The sequence below is a fragment of the Pongo pygmaeus genome, chromosome 16 (assembly GCF_028885625.2).
Source record: "Pongo pygmaeus isolate AG05252 chromosome 16, NHGRI_mPonPyg2-v2.0_pri, whole genome shotgun sequence".
NCBI lineage: Eukaryota > Metazoa > Chordata > Mammalia > Primates > Hominidae > Pongo > Pongo pygmaeus.
The window spans coordinates 28,148,973-28,164,477 of record NC_072389.2 but is presented as its reverse complement, the minus strand read 5'-3'; the positions used below and the strand labels follow the sequence as shown (position 1 = coordinate 28,164,477).

Sequence of the window (15,505 nt, the reverse complement as noted above, 5' to 3'; positions counted from 1 at the left end):
TTTAATTGGAGCATTTAGTCCATTTACATTTAAAGTTAATATTGTTATGTGTGAATCTGATCCTGTCATTATGATGTTAGCTGGTTATTTTGCTCGTTAGTTGATGCAGTCTCTTCCTAGTCTCGATGGTCTTTGCAATTTGGCATGATTTTGCAGTGGCTGGTACTGGTTGTGCCTTTCCATGTTTAGTGCTTCCTTCAGGAGCTCTTTTAGGGCAGGCCTGGTGGTGACAAAATCTCTCAGCATTTGCTTGTCTGTAAAGTATTTTATTTCTCCTTCACTTATGAGGCTTAGTTTGGCTGGATACGAAATTCTGGGTTGAAAATTCTTTTCTTTAAGATTGTTGAATATTGGCCCCCACTCTCTTCTGGCTTGTAGAGTTTCTGCCTGGAGAACCGCTGTTAGTCTGATGGGCTTCCCTTTGTGGGTAACCTGATCTTTCTCTCTGGCTGCCCTTAACATTTTTTCCTTCATTTCAACTTTGGTGAATCTGACAATTATGTGTCTTGGAGTTGCTCTTCTCGAGGAGTATCTTTGTGGCGTTCTCTGTATTTCCTGAATCTGAATGTTGGCCTGCCTTGCTAGATTGGGGAAATTCTCCTGGATAATATCCTGCAGAGTGTTTTCCAACTTGGTTCCATTCTCCCCGTCACTTTCAGGTACACCAATCAGACGTAGATTTGGTCTTTTCACATAGTCCCATATTTCTTGGAGGCTTTGTTCGTTTCTTTTTATTGTTTTTTCTCTAAGCTTCCCTTCTCACTTCATTTCATTCATTTCATCTTCCATCACTGATACCCTTTCTTCCAGTTGATCGCATCGGTTCCTGAAGCTTCTGCATTCTTCACATAGTTCTCAAGCCTTGGCTTCAGCTCCATCAGCTCCTTTAAGCGCTTCTCTGTATTGGTTATTCTAGTTATACATTCATCTAAATTTTTTTCAAAGTTTTCAACTTCTTTGCCTTTGGTTTGAATTTCCTCCTGTAGCTCGGAGTAGTTTGATCGTCTGAAGCCTTCTTCTCTAAACTCGTCAAAGTCATTCTCCGTCCAGCTTTATTCCGTTGCTGGTGAGGAGCTGCGTTCCTTTGGAGGAGGAGAGGCACTCTGTTTTTTAGAGTTTCCAGTTTTTCTGCTCTGTTTTTTCCCCATCTTTGTGGTTTTATCTACTTTTGGTCTTTGATGATGGTGATGTACAGATGGGTTTTTGGTGTGGATGTCCTTTCTGTTTGTTAGTTTTCCTTCTAACAGACAGGACCCTCAGCTGCAGGTCTGTTGCAGTTTGCTAGAGGTCCACTCCAGACCCTGTTTGCCTGGGTATCAGCAGCGGTGTCTGCAGAGCCGCGGATTTTCGTGATCTGTGAATGCTGCTGTCTGATTGTTCCTCTGGAAGTTTTGTCTCAGAGGAGTACCGGGCCGTGTGAGGTGTTAGTCTGCCCCTGCTTGGGGGTGCCTCCCAGTTAGGCTGCTCGGGGATCAGGGGTCAGGGACCCACTTGAGGAGGCAGTCTGCCCGTTCTCAGATCTTTAGCTGCGTGCTGGGAGAACCACTGCTCTCCTCAAAGCTGTCAGACGGGGACATTTAAGTCTGCAGTGGTTACTGCTGTCTTTTTGTTTGTCTGTGCCCTGCCCCCAGAGGTGGAGCCTACAGAGGCAGGCAGGCCTCCTTGAGCTGTGGTGGGCTCCACCCAGTTCGAGCTTCCCGGCTGCTTTGTTTACCTAAGCGAGCCTGGGCAATGGCGGGCACCCCTCTCCCAGCGTCGCTACAGCCTTGCAGTTTGATCTCAGACTGCTGTGCTAGCAATCAGCGAGACTCCATGGGCATAGGACCCTCTGAGCCAGGTGCAGGATATAATCTCCTGGTGCGCAGTTTCGTAAGCCCGTCGGGAAAAGCGCAGTATTTGGGTGGGAGTGGCCCGATTTTCCAGGTGCTGTCTGTCACCCCTTTCCTTGACCAGAAAAGGGAACTCCCTGACCCCTTGAGCTTCCTGAGTGAGGCAATGCCTCGCCCTGCTTCAGCTGGCACACGGTACGCTGCACCCACTGTCCTGTGCCCACTGTCTGGCACTCCCTAGTGAGATGAACCCGGTACCTCAGATGGAAATGCAGAAATCACCCGTCTTCTGCATCGCTCATGCTGGGAGGTGTAGACCAGACCTGTTCCTATTCGGCCATATTGACTGCTCCCAGGTATATCTTTTTGTATAGTTTTTTAAATGGTTTCTCTGGGTGATACATGATACATATACAACTTTTCAAAATCTGTTGGTACTTTGTATTTTTCGGACACTGTACTTTTCCTACTTTGATTTAAATGTAGAAATATTACTTTAATTAGGATAAATTTGAATTTACTCCCTTCTTTTATAATATGTCTGTCTTAAATATATCCTCTACATACATAGGATAATACAGAAGACAATATTATAATTTATAATATTCAAATATATTTTTTAAAAAACTGAAGAGGAAATAATAATGTATTATATTTACCCATATTTTCACTCTTTCTACTTTTTTTCGTAATTTTCATGTTCTAAATTTTTTACTTTTATTATTCCCTTTCTGTTTGATACATTTTATTAAGCTGGCAAGCAATTTTCTCACTATTCCTTCATTTGCAAATGTTTTGTTTTGACCTTCATTCCTAAAGACGTTTTTTGCTGTGCACAGAATTCTGGGTATGGGCATTTATTTTCTGTTAGCATTGGAAATGCTGTACCTTTTCCTTCTGGCCTTCGTGTTTCTGATGAGAAACCTGTTATCATCCAAATCATTGCTCCCCATAAGTGTTTGTTTCTCTTCAGCTGCTTTCAATATTCTCCCTTAGTTTTTGTTTTCAGAAGCTTGATTTTAATGTGTCTTGGTATGGATTACTTTCGCGTTAGCCTGTTTGGGGTTTGCTCAGCTTCTTTAACTGTAGGTTAATGTCTGTTGCCTAAATTCGGAAGTTTAATTGAGTAACTTTCTGTTTTATTTTCTTTCTTCTCTCCTTTCTTGACTCTAATGATGTGAATGTCGTATCTTTTGTCACAGAGGCCACAAGTCCCCGAGGCCCTGCTCTTCTTATTTCCCCAGTATCTTTCCTCTGTCATTAACATTGGGTAATTTCTCTTGCTCTAGCTTCAGTTTCCTGATTGCTTCCTCTCTCGCATCCATTCTTCTATTAAGCCCATTTAGTAAGGTTTTAAAATAATAGTTACTGTCTTTTTCAGTTCTAACATTTCCATTTGGTTCTACTTTGTATCACAGGTTTTTTTGTGTATGTGATTTTTCATTTTTTCATTTGTGTCCATCGAGTTCTTAATTGCTCACTGGAACAATTAAATATTTCCTCTACATACATGCTTTAAAATTCTTATCAGATCATTCTAATGTCTTGTCATCTGGTTGTTGGCTTCTGTTGATTATCTTTTTCCATTCAAGTTGAGATAGCATGAGATAGCGTGTACCTGGTTTGGTAGCATGAGTGATTTTCAATTTTATCCTGAGTATTATGCAATGAAACTGGATCTTCTACTTCATCAGTCCTCCACTAAAATCATGCTGGGTGGACACCCCCCAGCCTCACTGGCCCCAGGTAGGGAGGGGCATTCCTAACAGAAGGTGGTGGAGACGGTTCAGGCTACCCTTGGCTCCCTCTGACACCTGAGAAAGTCCTGCTATTCTCAAGTATATAGATGATCTATCTTAAGTATATAGATGACCCTCCACTGCAAGGGAGCAGGGTGCTTTGTTGTGCTGAGTTACAGTGGAAATTCAGGCTGCGCATTCACCCTCCACCCACGTCATCCTCTTGGCAAGGTGGAGGGCTTTTCCTACTGCTGGATGGAGCTCCAAGTCCAAGATTCCCACTTGGTCTCTGCCAGCACCATGAAGGGGTTGGGGCACTTTGTCACTGCCAAGCATTTGTTGATGGTGTTGGGTTGGGGCATGAATTTTCTTCTGGTGTTTTGATGGAGTAGGATGTATACTAGCAAAAGTTGTCTATCTTGGCCGGGCACGGTGGCTCATGCCTGTAATCCCAGCACTTTGGGAGGCCGAGGCAGGTGGATCACCTGAGGTCAGGAGTTCAAGACCAGCCTGGCCAACATGGCGAAATGCCATCTCTACTGTAAATACAAAAATTAGCCAGGCTTGATGATGCGTGCCTGTAATCCCAGCTGTCTGGGAGGCTGAGGCAGGAGAATCACTTGAACCCGTGAGGCCGCAGTTGCAGTGAGCAGAGATGGCACGCAGCTGCACTCCAGCCCAGGCAACAGGGCAAGACTCCGTCAAAAAAAAAAGGTGGTCTATCTTGGTAGGCCATTTTTTCCTAGTCCTTTGGCGGGAGAGCAGTCTTCGCTCAGGGATTGTATTGTCTGTGCCCAGAAGCATCTCCAGTTTACAGGCTTCCCCAGCACTCTGAGGCATATGAGGCATAAAGGAAATTCAGGAGACTCACAGCCATGTTGGTTTTTGAGTCCTTGGATCTCTAGCCCATCTGCCTTCTTCTTCTTACCTTTCAGGGTCGTCTTTCACAAATTATGAGTGTAATATCCAGGGTTTTAGCTATACTTCATAGGGAATATAAAAATAGATAAGTCTATTTCATCTTCTTCAGAATTAAAGTTCTCAGTCTCTTTTCTAAGAGAGGAAAACTCAGAGACTTAGACTTTCTTCTTTGCCCAAAGAAGTCACCTCATCTGTAACCTGGCGTGCAAGGGGGAGGCAGAGTACAGGCTCTGTAACCAAGGACTGAGAGAGAGGAAAACTCAGAGATGTAGAATTAGAAGTAGAGACTTAAATTAGACTTCAACTCAGAATTAAAAGTTTATGGCCTCATAAAATAAATGACAAGCTAAGCAGTACAGGTATTCTCTTCCTTTGTATTAACAACTGGGGCTTATTATAAAAGGTAAGTTACTTTATTTGATGTTATGAATCACAGAGAAAATATTTAGAAGCAAATTTAGGATGTGCTTCATTGGGAATTAAACTTGTTTGTAAAAGTCTAAGACTTAATTTTAAAAATTCCCCAAATATTTGCCAAGTGACCCTTGATATCAGTGGCATGAAAAAATAGAAACAGTATTTGATAGATAAGAAAAATTAAAGTATCATCCATATACTTAAGAATACCACGACATTTTCTGTGTGTAACCTACCTTTCTCTGTCTCACACACACTCTCTCTCTCACACACACACACACACACACACACTCACAGAACCAGAGGAAATGGCATCTTCACCCCTTTTTTATTGTTGAAAGAGCCTGGAAACTAGCAAGAGTTCAAGACCAAGAGAAAGCTATGGGCACTTGGGTAAGTCTAAAAATCCTCAGAGTCCAGATAAGCAAGATTTGACAAGAGTTTCCATGAAGACAGAACATAACTTATTACTGGCCTATAAACTAGATAATTTGACCAGCGATCTACAGACAGGACTGTTGCTTCTTTCCTCAACTTTGCTCCAGGCCATAATGATGAAAGCAAAAACACTTGTATCTGTGTTTCTAACAGCTTTGAGAAGAGAGGCTGCTCAAGAGAGAAATCAACCTATGGAAATTATATACATATTTTCTTTCCTTTTTCGGAGGTGAGAAAGAGGAAAGAAACTTGTTGAAAGCAGAGATTAGATCTAGATAGAGATGAATCCCAGGCTTTTGGTCTAATGCCTGTATTATTTCCTTAAATTTGTTCTGAGGGTTTCTTTTACTTTGGATATAATAAAGAGTGTTTCCACTGAAGCCTAAGAACTATGGGTCGTAGTTGCCTTGGAGATTTTGTGATGGGTGAATCTCAGAGCAGATCAACCTGCTCCTTCCTACCCAACTCAGCTGGTGTAGTTTCCAGAATTTTAGACCAAAGTTTTTCTATAATATGTTTTGTATAATGTGGTAGCCGCAGTTTGCATCTTCCCTAGATAAATTTGCTGAGCTTTCAGGTGTGTGTGTGTGTGTGTATATGTGTGTTTTCTTCTTTGCCCAAAAAAGTCACCTTATCTGTAATCTTGGGTCCAAGGGGGAGCTAGAGGACCAGCTCTAAAGTCATTTAACTCCCCTGAACCTCATTGTTCCACCAGAAAAATGGAATTACAATGTCCTGACAAAAATTTTGTCAGAATTTAGTGAACATTTTTTAAGTATCTGAAATTGTATATCATGCTTTAATTATCATAGACATTCAATAAAAGTTATAACAAATAGAAAAATAAATATAGTAGTTATTACTAAGTGGGTAATATAAAACATCAAGTGATGCAGAAGAGATGTTAAGTCTGTTAGCATAAGCTGTTAATATTAGGATGACAGAGACACTGCCATTAGACAGTGAGCTATTCCAGCTTTTTTCATGGTCCTGTTTCTGACTTCAGAATCTTTATCTTCTTGAGTAAAATTAAGGCCTGTGGTGGGGAAATGGATCCCATTGTCTCTGACATCCACAAGGCAGACTGGCTCACACTGGGCAGGAAGTGAACTGTGTCAGCAGACCTCCACCTTACTTCTGCTCAAGTAGCAGTTCCTTCCTCTCTGTTGCTGCACTCGGTATATGATGACCAATGAGAATGCATCTCATTCACCTCTGTATCAATGACACAGTGCTTGGCCCATCGTAGGATCTTCATAAATATTTGATGAATTAATTAGGTTGGGATCTTACTTAGAAATAATCCGTTAAAAAATAAGTAGTCATGGGGATCAATCACAGAACATGAAATTAATCTTATACTTTACACACCAGGCAAAAGTGCAAATGAAATGAGCTGTGCATTCAACTTTCATTCACTCATCAAGCATTTTCTGAATTCTTCCATCGAAATGAACTGATATGTATGGATATGTACTGATACGTATGGAGCATCAACCCTTTACATGCAGGGCACTGTTTGACTTGCTTTAGGATTTACAAAGTTAAATGAGGTAGTCACTTCTCTCCAGCATGAAGCAGGTGATGATGGTTCAGTTTGGAAAGTCCTGGAATCTGGTTCATTTTCTTTCTCCGGGGCTGACTTCTTTGTCTCTTCCACTTTTCACTTGGAAAGCTTCAAACAGCTTCATCTTCTTCCTTCAAGGAGTGATACAGGGACTTCTTGAGACTGTGACTTGGGATAGGGATACAGACAAAGGAAGTTGGTCAAATGTGGAGAGAAAGCAACGATGGAAGAGAAGGGAATGGTAGCGAAAGGAGAGTAATGTTGGAATTAAATCTTCCCAATAATTAGAGAAATCAAATATAAACAACCTTACATAGAAATGGTACAATTTGTATTTTTAGTGTTTGGAAAAATGGACAAGAAGCATCAATAATTCAGAGTCTAGAGAGCTCAAGTGCTTTTAGAAAAGAAGTTTTGAATTACTACTAATAAATATAAAATCTCACATCAAGTAGTAGAAATATAAGAAATACCTTGGTGAAGAACAGAAACATGTTATAATTTTGATGAGTGGACCAATTACCTATGGCAGGGAGAGACCCTCCTTTTTAGACGTGTCCCTGCAAGTCTTAGTTCCACGCCTGCTCCGGGCTGCCCTACTCTCTCCCTCCAGATCCTTCCACAGTGTCGGTCTAGAACCGGGCGTGTAATAGGCGACTGAAGTGATCCGTGGCTCCATGATATAAAGCTCCATGGCACTGTATACTGCGGTTGTTAAGTGGAGTGTTCTAGAAATAACATTTAAATCTTGTTGGTTGATGGTTTTGTCCAGTTATTCCATACCTTCATTTTTCTACTTAGTAGTTCTATCCTTTTCGAAAATGAGGTGTTGAAGCCCCCAGTTACCATTGTGAATGTGCCTATGTATCCTTCAGCACATTTTTTGTGTATATTTTGCACCCCTGTTGCTTATATAAAATGTACATAGGAAGAATTATTATTCAGAAAATATTAAAAAGTCCTTTAAATCACCTAAGGAAACAAAACGACAGAACATCAGAAAAATGGGCCAAAGGTATGGACAAGGGATTTGGAGAAGAGCTAAAGTGAATCGAAAAGAAAAAAGAAACCCATTACTAAACAGTGATCCAGTATTCAGAGATTAATGGTGAAATAATAATTGATTTATTAGATTGCAAATCCTAAAAATCTGACAATACCAAATATTGGGTGAGGATATGCAAAAATAGGAACTCCTATATCTTCCTGAAAGAAATGAAAATTGGCAAATTACTTTGGAGCATAATGTGATATACTTCTATACCTTATAATTATACCATTTCAACTAAATATTTTATTGTGAATGAGTCTTAATGTTTACTATAAATGAAGGAAGGTTTTTCTTGAGCTATTGAGGATCTCCTACAGCCTTTCTCCTTTATAATTTCTGATGTTGAGTTAACCTGCACTCTTGGAATAATATCTATTCATTCAAGATGATTTGTTGTGTCTTTTTTTTTTTTTTTTGAGATGGAGTCTCGCTCTGTCACCCAGGCTGGAGTGCAGTGGTGCGATCTCGGCTCACTGCAAGCTCCGCCTCCCGGGTTCATACCATTCTCCTGCCTCAGCCTCCCAAGTAGCTGGGACTACAGACACCCACCACCACGCCCAGCTAATTTTTTATATTTTTAGTAGAGACAGGTTTCACCGTGTTAGCCAGGATGGTCTCGATCTCCTGACCTCGTGATCTGCCTGCCTCGGCCTCCCAAAGTGCTGGGATTACAGGTGTGAGCCACCGTGCCTGGCCGATTTGTTGTGTCTTATACACTGTTAGTTTTGATAAAAGTATTTTATTTAGGAATTTTGCCTTTTTATCTGTGGAAGGCAGAATAAGGGGCCCCCAGACATGTCTACTTCTCAATCTCTGGAACCTGTGAATATGTTACATCAGTGGTCGTCATGGTTTTCATCTTTTTTGGCACCAGGAACCTATTCTGTGGAAGACAATTTTTCCACAGACCAGGGGGCAAAGGATGGTTTCAGGATGATTCAAGCACATTACATTCATTGTGTACTTTATTTCTATTATTATTGTATTATAATATATAATGAAATAATTATACAACTCACCATAATGTAAAATCAGTGGGAGCCCTGAGTTTGTTTCCCTGCAACTAGATGGTCCCATCTGGAGGTGATGGGAGACAGTGACAGATCATCAGGCATTAGATTCTCATAAGGAGTGTGCAACCTAGATCCCTTGCACATGCAGTTCACAATAGGGTTCATGCTCCTATAAGAATCTAATGCTGCCACTGATCTGACAGGAGGTGGAGCTCAGGCATTAATGTGAGTGATAGGGAGCAGATGTAATCCCAGAGGCTGAGGCAGGAGAATCACTTGAACCCAGGAAGTGGAGGTTGCAGTGAGTCGAGATCACGCCATTGCACTCCAGTCTGGGTGACAAGAGCAAAACTCTGTCTCACAGGAAAAAAAAAAAAAAAAAAAAAAAATTAAGAGGAAAAACTTAAAATATTAATGATCTTATTTACCCAGTTATGTACCAGTTCTGAAGCTCGTCCGAGTTTCCACATAATGTCATTTTCCTTGAGCCTGAAGAACCTTCATCATTTCCTGTAGTGCAAGTCTCTTGGCAATGAATTCTTTTAGTTCTCTTCTCTGAAAGGCCTTTCTTTTACACTAACTTTAGAAGGATGTATTCGCTGCGTATAGAATTCTTGGTTAAGAGTTTTCTTTCTGCACTTGAAAAATGTTCCAACATCTTCTTCCATAACTTTGAGGTAAAATCAGTATTCAGTGAAATCATTACTCCTCTGTATATATATAATGTCTTGTATTTATTACTGTGTTTGAGATTTTATCTGTGGTTTTCACCTGTTTGATTATGATATGCCTAGACAAGATCTTCTTCATATTTGTCTTGCTTAGGTTTCCTGTGCATCTTAAATCTGTAACTTTTTTCCTTGATCCATTTAGGTTTGTATTTGTACATTATTTCTTCAATCACTTTCCGCCCATTCTATGCCTCTACTCTTTTTTTTTTTCCTGAGAATCCAGTTACACAAATGTTTAAATCTAACAAGTCCCTTAGCCTCTGTATATTTTTATTTTTTATTTTTTATTCTTCAAACTGGATGATCTGTCTTTGAGTTTCTGGCACTTTACCTTGTCATCTATATTATTCTGTTAAGTTGCCTTATAATGAATGTGGAATATGACAAAATAATCTTAACTATTTACAAATGAAACAATCTCAGTGACGGGTGCAGGGGAAAACCTGCTGCCCTAACTATCTGTAAATGAGTGGCATCTGTAAGACTCAAGACAAAGAATCTAGAACTGTACATAAGCACTGTGCTCTAATTGATCAAGTTGTATCCATGGAGCTATGGTCTAACAATTCTGATACCACTGTACAGTATACAAGAATTAAGTGAATGAATGGAAGATGGTGGGATCTGGGTTTCCCACAGCTGGAATGAGAGTTTACAGATAAACAAGGGGAGGAGGCTGGAATTATATATGTGTTAATGATTTAGAGTTGGAGACATCAGCATGAGCTCACATTTAGCCTAATATAGATATAGATGATTACGTATAGAAATATTTATAGATATGTGTATATACATGGACTAATACACACACATAATTTCCTTGTTTTGGCTGGGAATAATGAGACTCCAGTGGTAACAAGCATACCTAGTACCCAGATATTGTTTTATAATCCCAATCTCTAATAAAAGGAACCAGAGCCCCTTGGAGAAAGAGCTGATTCTGTCACTGGAGAAGGAAATATATCAGAAGACTCTTCAATACCTGCTAGTGCCAGAAAGCAAGGACATGCTAAAACAAAACAAAACAGAAAGTGCACTGATGGAGGTATGTCGGAGCAGCTGAGAGACCTCCCTTCAAAAAGCTTGAAGATTTTCAGCCATAAAATACGTAAAGTAATATTGGATTATAAGCCAAAATATAAAATAAATATTGATGAACAGATATAAATAAAAGATTGAATAAGACATTAGAAGAAGCAAATCTTATATACAGAAAAATTTCAAATGATTTATGTAGGTATTTCCTGCTAAGAGATAGAGCTTAACTGCCCCATCCACACACACAGTTGAGTGTGGGCTCAGTAAAATGATTTTCTTTTAAAGAATGGAATATGTGAAAGGGGCAAAAAAGTGACTTTACAGTGGAGAAAGCTGGCAAATATCTTATCCAGACGATCAAGGGTGACATCAGCAGTGCTAAATCATGGTGACCACTTGTACTCTTGCTATGATACGATGAGAGCACCACTGCACCTCTGTGTATCCCCCCAGGACCATAACACCAATCTAATCATGAGGGAAACAACAGAAAGATCACAGTTGAAGGACATTCTACAAAAGTCCTGACTAGTACCCCTCAAAACTGTCAATGTCATCAAGAACAAAGAAAATCTAAGAAACTGTCACAACCAAGAGGAGCCTAAGGGGGACATGATGGCTAAATGTGATCTGGTGTCCTGGGCGAAATCTGAAAGTGAAAACAATATTGGGGAAAAACTAAGGAAATCTGAATAAAGTATACACTGTAGTTAATCCTACTAGTGTAAAAATACTAGTCCATCAATTGTAACACATATACCATACTAATGTAGTATGTTAATAATATGAAAAAGTAGGTGTGGAATATTTAACTGTTTAGCACCACTGCAATTTTTCTGTAAATCTAAAACTTTTATAAAAGTTTGTTTAATATTAAGAAAATAAATAATAAGGCATGGAAAATGCATTTGGAGTTTACTGAATTGTACAGTGAATTATAAGTGCCCCAATAACAATGGAAGTGCTCATATTTTCTTGTAACACCTCTTTCAGTAATTATAGAAAGGATCATATTCACAGATAATTTTATACTTGGAGTGTGTGTGTGTATTTTTTGCCAAGATGCTTGTACTAAACATTTCCAAGATGTTCAGCAACATTTCCTAACTGAGTATTCTAAAGTTAGACATAACTCATACTTATGAAAGTACATCAATGGTTAATGGCTTTGGATTTGGGGATAAATATGGCTTTCTATGTAACTTTAGATATCACTTCTATTTTAAGAATGTTATTTTAAATTCACTGTAGGTTATTCTTGAGTCATCATGCTTTGTATGTTAATATCTGCCCTGTGCTTGGATGAAATATTAGCGTAACCGTGGCTTTTGTGCTAAACATTAATCATTATAATCATTCCCATCTATGATCACTCCTCATATAGCTGAGTCCCACTGAAATCCATCAAAGTGGCAGCAGATGTGCTTATTTTAAAACACTAGTTTCCATTTAATTTCAAGATGAAAAGCTGAACTATACAGTCCACTTCAGAAGTTTCTTATTTAATTAAAAAACAGTTTAAAGAAAATGAGTATCTTGTCTTTTAGAGTTCATATTCCAAATTTTGTCAAAATCATTGAACTTCTTTAAAGTGAATTGAAGAACAAACATCTGCGTCCTCAGTGGCAGAGTGGAAATTGTGAACCCCCATGGTTTGACTACACACGTATGTGTCTACACACTGTTGGATCAGCTCTCCAATAGAGAGAAGAGCCTAGTGTTTTTCTTCTATGTTCAATAAATTTGGGTATTCATCAGATGTATGTGTGTGAGAGAGAAAGGGTATGGCAGTGCCTCCCCACATAACTGACTCTGCAAGTGTCATTGGGACATTTGCACACAAGGATAGAACAGGTTACCTCCCCATAATTGTTGCTAAATAATAACCCACTGTTCAACTCCCACTTATGAGTGAGAACATGTGGTGTTTGGTTTTCTGTTCTTGTATTAGTTTGCTGAGAATGATGGTTTCCAGCTTCATCCATGTCCCTGCAAAGGACATGAACTCATCCTTTTTTAAGGCTGCATAGTATTCCATGGTGTATATGTACCACATTTTCTTTATCCAGTCTATCATTGATGGGCATTTGGATTGGTTTCAAGTCTTTGCTATTGTGAATAGTGCACATGGACACAGGGAGGGGAACATCACACACCAGGGCCTGTTGGGGGGTTGGGGGCTAGGGGAGGGATAGCATTAGGAGAAATACCTAATATAGGCGACAGGTTGATGGGTGCAGCAAACCACTATGGCACGTGTATACCTATGTAACAAAACTGCACGTTCTGCACATGTACCCCAGAACCCAAAGTATAATAAAAAAAATGAAAAAAAAATCCTTCCCCTAATTCAGATATCCTGAATATAGCAACTTTTAAGAGTTTTTATGTATCATTCTGGAAATTTTCTATTTTAATTATGTATAAACACATATTATGCACATATATATAATCATACTATAGATGATACAAAAATAGAATTGTACCATAATTTTTTTCTGGAACTTTCTGTATTCAAATAAAGTATAATGGGCATCTTTCTCTATTAGCATAAAACAAAACAAAACAAAAAATAATAATAATTCACTTGAGTTAGCTGACATGAGGACTGTGTCTGAGCAGACAGATGGGGGAGAAGCAACAATGTGAAAAGCAACTTTTCCGAAGTTGTTACTATAGCTACCAGGATGCAGACTATTTCTATCACAGCAGCAAACAGAAGAGATTTCAGACAAAGGACAAAGGGAAAAGGAATCAGGACTATTTCCATAGCAACCGGGAGATCTGCTGATCGTGGGTAGACTACACTTTTCTCTACCTAATGATATTGATGTTAGTCATTAATAATATTACAGGAGGAGATATATAGAAAGCCCTGATCCTGAACTAATAGCTTAAAGCATAAGATAGTGAAACTGCATTCATTGAAAATGCCACGAAGGTTCCTGGGGCGATGCAGTGAACTTGCGTGCCTGACACCTTTGGAAGCTAAGGGATTACTGACTGCTACTACTAATGTTGCCGTTTGTTTGTTGTGAAATTCAGAGGAAATTTCCTCAATTTATTTCTACCAAAGATGATGGTGGATGAGTGTGAGATGTAGAATAAGTAGAAATTGGATAAGTGATATAAATAGAATTAGATTTAGAATTAATGGAGGGAATCTGAATGGAATTGCAACATTATATAACAAAGATCTGATAAAAAAGAAAAAATATAATTGATGCAACAGTGTTTATTAGGAGTAAATGCTGGAGGGAATGCAGAGAGAACAATTAGTGGTTAAGAATTGAGAGCTGGGGCTAGGCATGGTGGCTCACGCCTGTAATCCCAGCACTTTGAGGGATCACTTGAGGCCAGGAGTTGGAGACCAGTTTGCCAGTTGGCAAAACCCTGTCTCTACTAAAAATACACACAAAAAATTAGCCAGGTGTGGTAGCGCATAAATACAAAAAAAAAATTAGCCAGGTGTGGTAGCGCATGCCTGTAATGCCAGCTACTTGGGAGGCTGAAGCAAGTGAATCGCTTGAATCTGGGAGGCGCAGAGGTTGCAGTGAGCCAGCATCATTCCACTGTACTCCAGCCTGGGTGACAGAGTGAGATTCTGTCTCAAAAAAAAAAAAAAAAAAAAAAACCAAAACTGGAGAGCTAGAAGGCACTTTAGGGATTATGCATATTCAACTTGCAAATGAAATGTTAAAAGGTATTCATTTGTGCACATATTTATTGAGTATCTACTATAGGCCAGATACTACTTTGCATTCTTGGGAAATACACATCAGTGATCTAAACAGACAGGAATCCCTATCTCCAGGGAGCTACATTCTCAAGGGAAAACATAGGCCATAAAAAGTAAAGATTATAAATAAGAAAAGTATAGGGTATGTCTGTGCATGTGACAAATGGTAAAACAAAATAAGCAGAATTTAGAGCGGAAAGGTGCGATTGCGATTCAAATTAGGATATCAGAATTGGCTCCATTAAGTATGAAACATTTGAGGGAGTTAGCCATCCCAATATTCTGGGAAGAGCATTCTAGTAAGAAGGGAGAGGACAATATCACATGCCCAGATTGCAGCAAGTCCAGGCCAGAGCCCCGATCCCTGTCATCTGTAATCTGTATCCTGCTACCTTTTCTTTTCTTTTCTTTTTTTGAGACAAGCTCTCACCCAGGCTGGAGTAAAGTGGCTCCATCATGGCTCACTGCAGTCTCTGCCTCCTGGGCTCAAGCAATCCTCCCATCTCATCTTCCCAAGCAGCTGGGACCACAGGTGTGCACCACCACTCCCAGCTAATTTTTGTATTTTTGGTTTTTTTTGTTTTTTTTAATTTAATTTAATTTAATTTTATTATTATTATTATTATACTTTAGGTTTTATGGTACATGTGCACAATGTGCAGGTAAGTTACATATGTATACATGTGCCATGCTGGTGCGCTGCACCCACTAACTCGTCATCTAGCATTAGGTATATCTCCCAATGCTATCCCTCCCCTCTCCCCCCACCCCACAATAGTCCCCAGAGTGTGATGTTCCCCTTCCTGTGTCCATGTGTTCTCATTGTTCAATTCCCACCTATGAGTGAGAATATGCGGTGTTTGGTTTTTTGTTCTTGAGATAGTTTACTGAGAATGATGATTTCCAATTTCATCCATGTCCCTACAAAGGACATGAACTCATCATTTTTTATGGCTGCATAGTATTCCATGGTGTATATGTGCCACATTTTCTTAATCCAGTCTATCATTGTTGGACATTTG

At 39.5% G+C, this 15,505-nt stretch overlaps 1 protein-coding gene across 6 annotated transcripts in view; it reads left to right on the top strand.

The window, feature by feature from the left end:
• The window catches only part of GABRG3 (gamma-aminobutyric acid type A receptor subunit gamma3), a 574,336-nt gene that overhangs the window by 314,111 nt on the left and 244,720 nt on the right, over nucleotides 1-15,505 (top strand). Inside the window, exon 1 of one of the 6 annotated variants that reach the window (XM_054451438.2) lies at nucleotides 13,517-13,537. The exons of the other annotated variants lie outside the window; for them this stretch is intronic. The gene's annotated coding sequence lies outside the window, so the exon portion shown is untranslated. Of the gene's footprint in view, nucleotides 1-13,516; nucleotides 13,538-15,505 lie in introns of those variants that run through there. 6 annotated transcript variants of the gene reach the window in all.